The following is a 13,199-nucleotide window of genomic DNA, read 5'->3' as shown; positions in this document are numbered from 1 at the left end:
GTCTAAATGTGAAGCTACAGCTGCCAGATGAAGTGTGCATAAAAAACATTCACCCCCTTTGGAATGCTTCTGCTTTTACTGCTACGAAGTATTGAATCCGGATCTGTATGATTTCCTTTTTTAAAAAGGGATTTAGAAAAGCATAATTTCTGCAAAGAAAAACTGAAGTCACCAGTCAGCAAATGGATGATCTGAGGTCAGTGACTGTAGAACTGAAGGTCCAGTCTCTGGGGGATCAGAACTCCTGGATAGAACTACACCATGAAGACTCTGAGAAAAGATTGTTGGAAAGCATCAGTCAGGACGATACAAGAGCATTTAAAGTTCCTGAAGAAGTAAAGCATGGTGGTGGCAGCATCATGATGTTCCTCAGCAGCAGGTCCTGGAAGGCTGGTAAAGGTAGAGAGTAAATGAAATCCTGGAGGACAACCTGAGCTGAAGAGAACTGAGACTTGGAGAAGATCAGTTTCCATCCAGACGATGACCTGAAGCTCCTCAGAAATGGTTTAAAGACAACAAGGTGGAAGTTCTGGAGTGGATGAAACTAAATTAAATAAACTAACACTGGTTCGACTTTTCTCAGGAATTTTTACAGGTTTGTTACCAGGAACAAAATGAACTTGTTAGGTTCTTTTCATGACGCCAATGTAATCTTCTTCTTTTTTTTTTTTACCAAAGCAGTCTAAAAATTTTACAGGTATCATTTTAAATATTCATAGTTCACAAGAAGATTTTTGAAGCAAATCAGAGATGGCCCAGTAGAAGTTCTCTGTTGATTTGAGAAGGAACAACCTGATCTCACGCTATAAAGGGAAATGTTTCTGTTGAGGACAAACATTAGAAATGTGCTGAGACGTGACAGATTAAATCACCACCGAGGGCTTCCAGTGGGCAGCACTGAGCGTTATTTATTATTATTTATAAAGTCGGGGCAGCTATAAGAGGAAACGTTCCTGCATAAGAGGAGGGAGGATGAACGGTCGATGGTGGAACAGCCAGTAACACCCACAGCGAGCGTTAACACCGACGGCAGCAGTTCATGTGACGCTTCCACAGACTGATCGCATCCATGCAGCAGACGATGCAGAAAACCGAGGATTCTCACACAACAGATCAGGACGTGCAGAAACTGGGAATCACTGTCTGTTCCTAATGAAAGCAGCCTTCAGAGAGTTCTCTAACCTGCTAATTCAGCCTTTTGTTCTCTTCTGACTGAATGATTCGCTGCTGGTTTTGTGTTTAAACTGAGTTACGTTCCTGCGTCACATTTGACCAGTTTGAATCGATGCAGATGCACCACATGATGTTTGAAAAGCTGCATCACTGTTTACAGGCAGCAGGTTTTATTGCAAAAAATAAATGCTCCTGATTCAATCCATCCATTTTCTACACCGCTTAATCCTCATTAGGGTCACGTGGGGCTGGAATCTGTCCTATCGGCAATTTAGAATCGCCAGGTAACCTCAGTATGTCTTTGGACTGTGGGAGGAAGCCGGACAACCCACAGAAAATCCACACATGTGCAGGGAGAACATGCAAACTCCATGCAGAAAGATGGAAGGCCGGGATGCAAACGGGGATCTTCGAACTGCAAGGCAATGTTTCTGATTTCTTTAGGGAATTAATTTTCTGTTTATTCAACCGTCACTACTAAAATCTGCACAGCTCCACTCAAAGTTCAACTAATTAGAGATTAGTTTTAAGTTATTCTTCTACGGTTTCTTTCACTACGTCTGGAGAATCTTCCAGGATTCATTATCTGCAGCCATGCAGCACATTCTGCTTCTCTGCATAAAGTTGACATCTAGATTTCTAAGGGGAACCGACCACCACTGGATGCTTCTGGAAACCTTTTAAACTAACCGTCGTCGATCTAAAATGAAGATTCAGCAACTGCACGGCCTTTTTGTCGCCTCAAATGTTTTTAGAAACACTTTCCAGTGAACTGTTTTCTTAAGTGTAAGTTTCCAAACAAGTTTGTTAAGTTTGACACCCAGAAGCAGACAACCTACGAGTGAAGCATTCATCCAGTCAGGTGCAGCCAGTGTTTGTATTAGGGTGACGTCTGTGTTGAGTTCCTGTTAGTCTCCCTTTGTCAGCTCATTCTGTGGAAAATAATATTGTGGCTGCATCTTATTATCATTAAAAAAAACTCTAAAAACCCAATCACAGTGGGCAGAGCCAAGTGAAGGATGGGCCTTCAGTGTTCCCTTGAAATAGTGATGCTGGAATTATTGTGGTGGAACCTTTGAAGCAACAAGACAGAAACTTTGATTAAAATCAAAATTCATCATAAAAACATGCAGAGCTTCCTGATTCAATCATCAGCTTCAGTCTATCCAAGTATGTGTCGCCTTAAAGGTTTACTTCGTGCCAAATATTACTTCCTATCCGAGTATCTGTAGTGTCAACGGTACATTCCACGCAAAATATGACTTCCTATCCAAGCATCTGCCGTGTTAAAGGTTTATTGCACCCAAAATACGACTTCCTATCTGAGTATATGTAGCCTTAAAGATATATTCTACCCAAAATACTACTCATATCCGAGTATGTATTGCCTTAAAGTTTTTTCTACCCAAAATGTTACTTCCTAGCCAAGTACGTCTAGTCTTAAAGGTTTATTCCATTGGAAATACTATTGCCTGTTCAAGTAATTTTCATTTTAAAGGTCCAGTCCACCCACAATACTACTTAAATCCAAGTACTAATAGGTGTAAATGTTTATTTTATCCAAAATCCTACTTACTGTGCCAGTATTTAGAATATTCAAAGTCTCTTTCACTCAAAGTACCACTTTCTGTTAAAACACTAATAGTTTTAAAGGTTTATTCCACTCACAATGCTACCTACTCTTCAAGTATGTGTAGTTTAAATGTTTATTATACCAGTAATACTACATTTTTATCCTGCAGTTAAACTTGTTAAGAGTCATTTGTTGGGGGAATTATATAATTAACATAATTAGGTCATTTCCAGGTTACATAACAACAGAATCATTTCTGTGACCTTTGTAGTCATGACATTTAAACAGATATTTGAAAGTCTGGAGCGAGACAAGACACGAGGACGACTTTAAATATACAAATAAAACCGGCTTATACAACTTCCTGTCCAAGTATGTGTAGTCTTTAAGGTTTATTCCACCCATCTGCTAAATTTGCTAAAGCTACATGCTAACGTGGAGGGGCAGGGCCTAAGAGCTCCACTGGGGGTGATGCAGATGTAGATCTGCACAGTAAACCAACCAGCTTCTGTTCAATATTTGCAGTGAGATCATAAAAGCTGGCAGCTCATCAGGTTAACTGACCTGGATTCTGCATTTCAAACATAAAAGCTCCGTTTTATGGTTTTGCTGCGAGAATTTAAGGGTTAAATGTTTGTCGTAAAACCTCTAATCCTGACAACAAAGAAAGAAATATCCAACAAAGAGATTTAAAGTCTGTCCGCCGCCCTCACAGTCGTCCATTGTTCTTTTTCCAAGTGTCTCGTGTGCTTCGTCCTCGTTATGTAACCGACGACGCTGTTGTTGTTTTTTGGAGGTGAGCAAAGACCCGACTCACCTCCAGCAGCAACACTTTCGCAACATTTCACTTTTCAACACAATGAAACGCTTTTTTTTCTGCAGAGTCAAGTTTCAGCGAGCAGCCGGCCGCTGTGGGTTTTACTGGAGCTGTGAGGACGTTGGTGTGGTTTAACCTGATCTGTCAGACAGTGAAGCCGGATGTCGCAGAAACATTTGCATCTCTGCTCTGAGTTCAGTTTGACTCCTGGAGTGAACGTTTACTCAACGCTCCGCAAATACACAACACCTGAATGTGTCTGTGCAGTTTTTTGATGTCGTTCAAACAGTAGTAGCTGATGTTGACCTAAAAAGTGACATAAGAAAGTGAAGTCCTCTTTATATTTACTGTTAGAAACTCTGCTTGTGTTTTGCATGTACTCCTTACTGCTCTAAATACTTTCGGGTTGTGAGCTTTTTATGCTGCATCTAGTCAAATTATCTGCATGAAAGTAGATCAGGAGCAAACACTCTGTTGGGTTTTTCTGCTTTGCACATAAAAACCTATGTAGAAATGTCAATATTTAATTTTAAGTGTGAAAAAAAATGTTGAAAATAACGCTCACTTTCTTTTTCTAGATTTTAAAACACAAACATTTAAATAACTTCCACTTTACGTCATGATGCTGCCTCCACCATGCTACCCGTCATGATGCTGCCACCACCATGCTTCACATCATGATGCTGCCACCACCATGCTTCATATCATGATGCTGCCACCACCATGCTTCACATCATGATGCTGCCTCCACCATGCTTCACATCATGATGCTGCCACCACCATGCTTCATATCATGATGCTGCCACCACCATGCTTCATATCATGATGCTGCCACCACCGTGCTTCTCATCATGATGCTGCCTCCACCATGCTTCACATCATGATGCTGCCACCACCATGCTTCATATCATGATGCTGCCACCACCATGCTTCACATCATGATGCTGCCTCCACCATGCTACCCGTCATGATGCTGCCTCCACCATGCTTCACATCATGATGCTGCCACCACGCTTCATATCATGATGCTGCCACCACCACCATGCTTCACATCATGATGCTGCCACCACCATGCTTCACATCATGATGCTGCCACCACCGTGCTTCACATCATGATGCTGCCACCACCGTGCTTCACATCATGATGCTGCCACCACCGTGCTTCACATCATGATGCTGCCACCACCGTGCTTCATATCATGATGCTGCCACCACCATGCTTCACATCATGATGCTGCCACCACCATGCTTCACATCATGATGCTGCCACCACCATGCTACCCGTCATGATGCTGCCTCCACCATGCTTCACATCATGATGCTGCCACCACCATGCTTCATATCATGATGCTGCCACCACCGTGCTTCACATCATGATGCTGCCACCACCGTGCTTCACATCATGATGCTGCCTCCACCGTGCTTCATATCATGATGCTGCCACCACCGTGCTTCACACCATGACGCTGCCACCACCGTGCTTCATATCATGATGCTGCCACCACCATGCTTCACATCATGATGCTGCCACCACCATGCTTCATGTCATGCGACGAATATTGCAAATAAAATTCTATTTTTTTGTTTTCTCAAAATTTGGTGACATTTTCAGTCACATCTGAACACAACTTGAATTGCTATGATCCAACTAGTCTTTGCCTTTAAATTATCTGCATGAAAGTAAGTTCAGACCACCATTCTGCTGTGTAATTTCCCTTTGCACACAAAAACCCAAATAGAAATGTGAAAAATGTTTAATTTTAAATCTAAAAAATGCTATAACAACGCTCACTTTCTTTTTAAAGTTTTTTGAGTCTGAAATTATCCAAATTTTGAATGAAGTCTGGTTGTGGTTGATACTAGGCCGCTGGCTTTCAATATTTGACAGTTTGAGGCTTTAATGGTGACAGATACGTTTGATTGATATATGATTTTGTTAAATTCGACAATTTAGTAGATTCAAGTGTAGGATTGTTCAGTTTCCAAAAATCTAATTTCAACTGAATAAAATCTTGTCTGAAATTGGCCAAATTTTGAATGAAGTCTGGTATTGTATATGTTTATGTAGACGTATGGATTTGTTTTCCAAAATTAGCCGTATATTTCACCTGAATAGAATCTATTTATAAAACTGAACCTACGAGATAATAAATGGTGTGCAAAGTCCCACATTCTTATTTATTTCCTCTCCAAAGATTAAAAGTGTTGAAGTCTTTCAGCTTGTGCAACACCTGAGCTGGCAGGTAGCACGTCGGTCACTGCCAGATTAAAAGCTTCAAAGAACAATAGAGCAGCTCTGCGTTCTGATGATATTACTCAGCAGAGGAGGATTTTCTAGATTTAAGTATTCCAACAAACGTGGGCGCAACAGGAGTCTTTGTGACGTCTTTGCTTCCTCGTTGGATCTGAAGTAACTTTTAAACAGCTCTGCGTTGTCGTCTTTGATCTGGATCCAAACCGAGACATGAAAAGAACTGAACAGATGTGAATCATTCATTCATTTTTACGAGTTTGTGTTGGGTTTAGGCAACAAGATATCAGCAAGACAGGAGGTTAGGATCCAAAACTTATTGTCAAAACAACGCTGGAAAATCCCAAAACATTGCAAAAAAGCATAAAAAGTTTAATGCGTTTTCTTTTTCCAATTTTCTCAAACTCATATCTCAAAAGACTTAAAATATTGCAAAAAATACAAATTAAAACATTTTACTCAATGGTTTTATAAGCTGCTGTACTTCGATTTTCTTTAGTAGCTTTATGTGTTTTTGTTTGTGTACATCATGATGCTGCCACCACCATGCTTCACATCATGATGCTGCCTCCACCATGCTTCACATCATGATGCTGCCACCACCGTGCTTCACATGACGATGCTGCCTCCACCGTGCTTCACATCATGATGCTGCCACCACCGTGCTTCATATCATGATGCTGCCACCACCATGCTTCACTTCTAATACAAAATAAGGAGCTGTTTTTTGGTGTGTTGTTTGAATCTTAAAATAGTTCACGCTGGCTGAATTAATTTCCGTGTTTTCAGACTGAGAATGGGCCGATGACATTAAGAATGAAGCTCATGTTCAAGCCTGAAAGTAGATTTTTGTAATTGTTTTCATGAGTTTCTCTGCGACTGACTCTGCATTTATTTTTGGCTCCACGCCTCCAGTTTGTGTTTGCTGCTGGAAACCAGTCCTTCCACTTCACCTGCTCTCAGGTGTTTCTGTCGCTGTTCAGCCTCAGGAGTTTCACATTTTCACAGTTTGTGCTGCTGAAATCCTGTTAACTCCTTCTTACAGTAATATATCAGCTAGTTTCAGCCAAACCCAAATAAACCTGTAAGTTCTTTCCATTGTGATGGGACTTTACAATGACTCAGGGAAGCGACTTCCTCAGAGCGAAGCAGCTGAGTCACCTTTAGACATGTGACAGTGACTGTGTGACCTACAGACACGAGGTCATATTTACCAAGGACACTGGTGTTTACTTTGGAACGAGTCCCCGAGTTTAGCTTCTATAGGAGCAGCTGATCACATGATAGACTTCCACTGAAAAGCACTGAGTGAGAGGAATGAGCTTTTTCTGTTCAACCAAACTTATTTTATTTATTTAATGATTGGCAGCATAAACACAAGTTTTAAAGTATTTTGTTTACGTATATGTAAGTGTAAACATATTATTTAAATAAAATTGGAAGTGTTATCTCGTCAGTTATAATTATTAACCACAATTTTACGCTATCAGTTTAGTTGCTCTACTTGGGTTTTCTTTCGCTGTTTTTGTGTTTTTGTTCGTGTCCATCATGATGCTGCCACCACCGTGCTTCATGTGATGATGCTTGTTTTGGTGTTTTTGTTCCTTTACACTCTAAAAATTTATATTTGGGTTAAAAAAATTAAAATAGTGCGATGACTTGAGGCATACATAAGTATTACGTACCTAAATATCATAATTATGAACACAAGTTTTCAATTTGGAAAACATTTTTTAAGAAATAAGCTGCCCCAATTAGATTTCCGTTCACCATTTTTGGGGTTTTGCTCATGTACACTGTAAAAACTAAATGAATAAACAACAGTTTGCATCAATCTTTCAGACTAAAGGAGATTTCTTGTGAAACTGAATTAAAAGAATTAGACGTTTTAATTCATGACTCAGTGGTTTTTTTAGTTTACTTGATTAATGAATTTGTTCAAAGTAGTATTTCCAAGTTTTATTATTATCTTACATTTGATATTTTTTTTTCCATTTGTCATTAAGGGGTGGGAATAGGTTGCTTGAATTACTTTTTAGTGTGAAGTTCGTCCAAAATCCATATCATTCAATGAGTTTCTTTTTTTACTTCTAAAAGTACAACTTTTCCATAATAAAGTCATGTTGATTCCCACTAAGACTGAAGTCACGACTGGATTAGTCAAACTGGAAACACGGGACAAAAAGGGGAACTTCTCAGTATCCACGTGTACTGTTGTTCTTTATTTACTGCATCTACAGAAAACCACATGTTGACCGGTTTTATTCCTTTATAGCAGTATTATGATACTGTTTATTACTTTAACTGAGTACACCTTTCATTACTGAGAGTAAAATCTTTCTGGAGGGTTTGTGTTGTTCTACTTTTCTCTATAAAATAGCCCAAAGGAGTTCGACTAAAAACGTTGCAAATGGCAACCTGGCGACCGTCTAAATTGAGCGCTGTGATTAGTGGAACTATGACTCCTTCTAGACCTCCTGATTAGTGCTACTATGACTCCTTCTAGACCTCCTGATTAGTGGAACTATGACTCCTTCTAGACCTCCTGATTAGTGGAACTATGACTCCTTCTAGACCTCCTGATTAGTGCTACTATGACTCCTTCTAGACCTCCTGATTAGTGGAACTATGACTCCTTCTAGACCTCCTGATTAGTGCTACTATGACTCCTTCTAGACCTCCTGATTAGTGGAACTATGACTCCTTCTAGACCTCTGATTAGTGGAACTATGACTCCTTCTAGACCTCCTGATTAGTGCTACTATGACTCCTTTTAGACCTCCTGATTAGTGGAACTATGACTCCTTCTAGACCTCCTGATTAGTGGAACTATGACTCCTTCTAGACCTCCTGATTAGTGCTACTATGACTCCTTCTAGACCTCCTGATTAGTGGAACTATGACTCCTTCTAGACCTCCTGATTAGTGCTACTATGACTCTTTCTAGACCTCCTGATTAGTGGAACTATGACTCCTTCTAGACCTCTGATTAGTGGAACTATGACTCCTTCTAGACCTCCTGATTAGTGCTACTATGACTCGTTCTAGATCTCCTGATTAGTGGAACTATGACTCCTTCTAGACCTCTGATTAGTGGAACTATGACTCCTTCTAGACCTCCTGATTAGTGGAACTATGACTCCTTCTAGACCTCCTGATTAGTGCTACTGTGACTCCTTCTAGACCTGATTAGTGGAACTATGACTCCTTCCAGACCTCCTGATTAGTGGAACTATGACTCCTTCCAGACCTCCTGATCGTGGAACTATGACTCCTTCTAGACCTGATTAGTGGTACTATGACTTCTTTTAGACCTCCTGATTAGTGCTACTATGACTCCTTCCAGACCTCCTGATAGTGGAACTATGACTCCTTCTAGATCTGATTAGTGGTACTATGACTCCTTCTAGACCTGATTAGTGCTACTATGACTCCTTCTAGACCTGATTAGTGGTGCTATGACTCCTTCTAGACCTCCTGATTAGTAGTACTATGACTCCTTCTAGACCTGATTAGTGGTAATATTACTCCTTCCAGACCTCCTGATCGTGGAACTATGACTCCTTCTTGACCTGATTAGTGGTACTATGACTTCTTTAGACCTCCTGATTCATGGTACTATGACTCCTTCTAGACCTCCTGATTAGTGGAACTATGACTCCTTCTAGACCTCCTGATTAGTGCTACTGTGACTCCTTTTAGACCTCCTGATTCATGGTACTATGACTCCTTCTAGACCTCCTGATTAGTGGAACTATGACTCCTTCTAGACCTCCTGATTAGTGGTACTATGACTCCTTCTAGACCTGATTAGTGCTACTATGACTCCTTCTAGACCTGATTAGTGCTACTATGACTCCTTTTAGACCTCCTGATTCATGGTACTATGACTCCTTCTAGACCTCCTGATTAGTGGAACTATGACTCCTTCTAGACCTCCTGATTAGTGCTACTGTGACTCCTTCTAGACCTGATTAGAGAAACTATGACTCCTTCCAGACCTCCTGATTAGTAGTACTATGACTCCTTCTAGACCTGATTAGTGGTACTATGACTCCTTTTAGACCTCCTGATTAGTGGTACTATGACTCCTTTTAGACCTCCTGATTAGTGGTACTATGACTCCTTCTAGACCTCCTGATTAGTGGAGCTATGACTCCTTCTAGACCTCCTGATTAGTGGTACTATGACTCCTTCTAGACCTCCTGATTAGTGGAACTATGACTCCTTCTAGACCTCCTGATTAGTGCTACTGTGACTCCTTCTAAACCTGATTAGAGAAACTATGACTCCTTCCAGACCTCCTGATTAGTAGTACTATGACTCCTTCTAGACCTGATTAGTGGTACTATGACTCCTTCTAGACCTCCTGATTAGTGGTACTATGACTCCTTTTAGACCTCCTGATTAGTGGTACTATGACTCCTTCTAGACCTCCTGATTAGTGGAGCTATGACTCCTTCTAGACCTCCTGATTAGTGGTACTATGACTCCTTCTAGACCTCCTGATTAGTGGTACTATGACTCCTTCTAGACCTCCTGATTAGTGGTACTATGACTCCTTCTAGACCTCCTGATTAGTGGTACTATGACTCCTTCCAGACCTCCTGATTCCTGCTGACTCTGTGCTTCACTGGTTTTTAGTTGCTCACTGATCTTCCTGGATCTTTTTCCGTCTTTGTCGAGTCTCTCAGTCAGATGTTTCTCTTCCTCTGTTCAGTTCTTTTCCATGTGGAGCCGTGATGCAGACATAGACAGTCTGTAGGTCCAAAACTGAGAAAGTTCTGCTGTTAACAGCTCATTTAGAACGATATTCATGGAAACCACAGTTTAGTTTCTCTGATCAAAGCTGGATTCACATTTGTTAAACTGAATATAGTCTTAACTTTTTTATTTAACTCAGAAACAATGCGAGGTGACATTTCAATCGAAAACCCCAAGACCCAAATGTCGTGTTAACAAAATGTGACAAATATTTACATTTACGTTGCTGCTACCAGAGAATTTGGGGTGTTTTTGCTCAAATATAAAGAGTAAAATGGTTATGTAATGGCTCCAGAGCTCTGATGTCTGTTTGGCTGCTGGCAGAAACCTGTCGCTGTCACGTATGACGGAGATAACGAAGCAAGCGTTTGCCCTGCGGCAAACAATCCATCACGGAACTCATATTTGACTGACGTTATCTCTAGCTTGAAGATAAAATATTAAAACTAGCAGCACCGGTCTAACTGGACTTTAGCAGCGTGTGGATGGAAATCTGGTGTTTTATGTAACCACAGTTAAGTGAAGCAGAGTTCAGCCTCTCAGACTAAATTAAAGCTCCTCTCGGTGCCGGTCGGTCCGGTTCTTATTGAGCTGAAACTCTTGTATGTACATCGTCTGGTGCACAGAAGCATGTTTACTCATTCAAATGAGACACGAGGCTGTTTGGTTTGATCGCCTCAACCTCCCTGACGTCACTCCAGGATGTTTGCAGATGCTGACGGACGTCCAGCTGCAGAGTTTAGCGACTGTTTGACCTCAGCACGCCTTTTTGTTGTTAACACAGATCAGTTTCTATGTTAATCAGACGATGAATCCTTCATCAGACGTCTACACAGGAAATTCACTCTAGGTCGCTTATTTACATCAGAAAATCCTACAAAAAGCACAATAGGCCATAAAAAATGCTGTTTTTGTGACAGTTTGTGGTCATTTTTTGACTTTTTGGTGTCATTCCGCTCATACTTGTCGTTTTGTTTTGGTCGTTTTGTAGTTCTTTAATGTTACTACGCATCTGTGTTGTTTTTTTGCGTAGTTTTTTGGTAATTTTTCATCTCTGTTTTTGTTGTTTTAAAGTATTCTGGGGTTATTTTGCGATCATTTAATGTCACTGTGTCTCTTTAGGGTTGTTTTATGTCGATTTATGGTCATTTTGTGTTCCTTTATGTCATTTTGCGTCTCCTTATTTGCCATTTTTAGTCTTTTTGGTCTCATTTTGCCCATTTTTGTCGCTTTGTTTTGCTGTTTTGTGGTTGTTTTCTGTCACTGCGTTTCTATGTTGTTGTCTTGCGTCATTTCTTGGTCCCTTTGAATCTGTTTGTGTTGTTTTAAAGTATTTTGTAGACATTTTGCTTGTATTTGACATTTTGTTTGTCACTTTGTTGTCATCTTGTAGTTGTTTATTGTCACTGTGTCTCTTTAAGGTTGTTTAACATCATTTTCTGGTCATTTTGTGTTTCTTTCTGCCACTTTGTATCTCCTTGTGTACCATTTTAAGTGTTTTTGGTGTCAGTTCGCCCATCTTTGTCGTTTTGTGTTGTCATTTTGCAGTTGTTTAGTGTCACTGTGGTTGTTTTACATCCTTTTCTGGTCATTTTGTGTTTATTTCAATCATTGTTTTGCCATTTTGAGTCTCTTTTTGAAGTCTCTATGTGGTAACTTCACAGTTTTATGCAGATGTGTCTCTTTTAGATGGTTTAAATTTGTAGTCATGTTGTCGTTCTTTAGTTTATGTCCGTGTGCATCTGTTTTTGACATCTCCAGTCTCTTTGTGGTCATTTTGTAGTTCTTTCATGGCACTTTGCAGCTCTGTGGTGTCGTCTTGCAGTTTCAGAATGACAACAAAGTGAATGGAAAGTTACACAAACAAATCAATGCAAAATGACAACAAAGTGACGTAAAAGAACCAGAAGGAGACAAAAACAAACACAAACTGTATTAATCTGCTGCAAAAAGGCACAAAAAGACTCGACATGGTGAACAAGGAGACACAAAATGACCAAAAAGTGACATGAAAGAACTGTAAAATGACCACAAAATACTTTAAACAACAGAAACAGAGACACAAAATGACTGCAAAATGGTGTTAAGCAACAACAAAGAGATGCAAAGTGGCATAAAACACCAGAAAAATCCACCAAATGGTTTAAAACCAAACAGAATCGTGACTGATTGTGTCTCTCTCTGCTTTCTGTCCATCTCTGACCTAAATATTTTTCTACTCAGGCTCTCAGAGTTTCATTTTCGGCTGCTGTCCTCTGATTATTTCTGGATAATGAGCCGACTGAGGAGAAAAATGAAATCAATCCGACTTCGAGCGAAGCCCCAGAAGCAGCTCGGTCATGTGTGCTGTTTATTATGTATGAGGGCCGGAGGGAAAAGTCTGCAGCCTCCTTGTAACCACGGCGACAGAGTCCCAGAGGAAGGGATCAGGTGAGCTGCAGGTGAGAGTTCACCTGTGAAGGTGTTTTCACCATCAAAACTTTATTTAAACCTGTAGAGGAACACTGAGCAGCTGGTCCTCTGTTCCTAAAGTCATGACTTCAGCAGATTGTTGAGGAGAGAACGACAGGAGGCCGGCTTTCAAAATAAAAGCACCGCGTTTGGAGCATAAACTGGTTAAT

General features: G+C 40.4%; 2 long non-coding RNA genes across 3 annotated transcripts in view; one reads left to right on the top strand and one right to left on the bottom strand.

Annotated features, from left to right (window-relative positions):
• LOC127534085 (uncharacterized) overlaps positions 1–13,189 on the top strand; it is a 27,584-nt gene extending 14,395 nt beyond the window's left edge. The window contains exon 3 of one of the 2 annotated variants that reach the window (XR_007942045.1): positions 12,802–13,189. This is a non-coding gene — a long non-coding RNA (uncharacterized LOC127534085). Of the gene's footprint in view, positions 1–3,628; positions 8,289–12,801 lie in introns of those variants that run through there. The other variant, XR_007942044.1, reaches the window with a different exon arrangement.
• Positions 8,407–10,404, bottom strand: LOC127534084 (uncharacterized). The gene is made up of 5 exons (XR_007942043.1): positions 10,283–10,404; positions 9,983–10,050; positions 9,553–9,620; positions 8,560–8,729; positions 8,407–8,526 (listed from the first exon to the last, which is right to left on the bottom strand). It is a non-coding gene; the product is annotated as an uncharacterized LOC127534084 (long non-coding RNA).
• Positions 13,190–13,199: the final 10 nt, after the last annotated feature.

Source organism: Acanthochromis polyacanthus, chromosome 5 (genome assembly GCF_021347895.1).
Source record: "Acanthochromis polyacanthus isolate Apoly-LR-REF ecotype Palm Island chromosome 5, KAUST_Apoly_ChrSc, whole genome shotgun sequence".
Classification (NCBI taxonomy): Eukaryota; Metazoa; Chordata; class Actinopteri; family Pomacentridae; genus Acanthochromis; species Acanthochromis polyacanthus.
The sequence above is the reverse complement of the archived record's forward strand: the minus strand, read 5'-3'. Positions and strand labels throughout refer to the sequence as shown.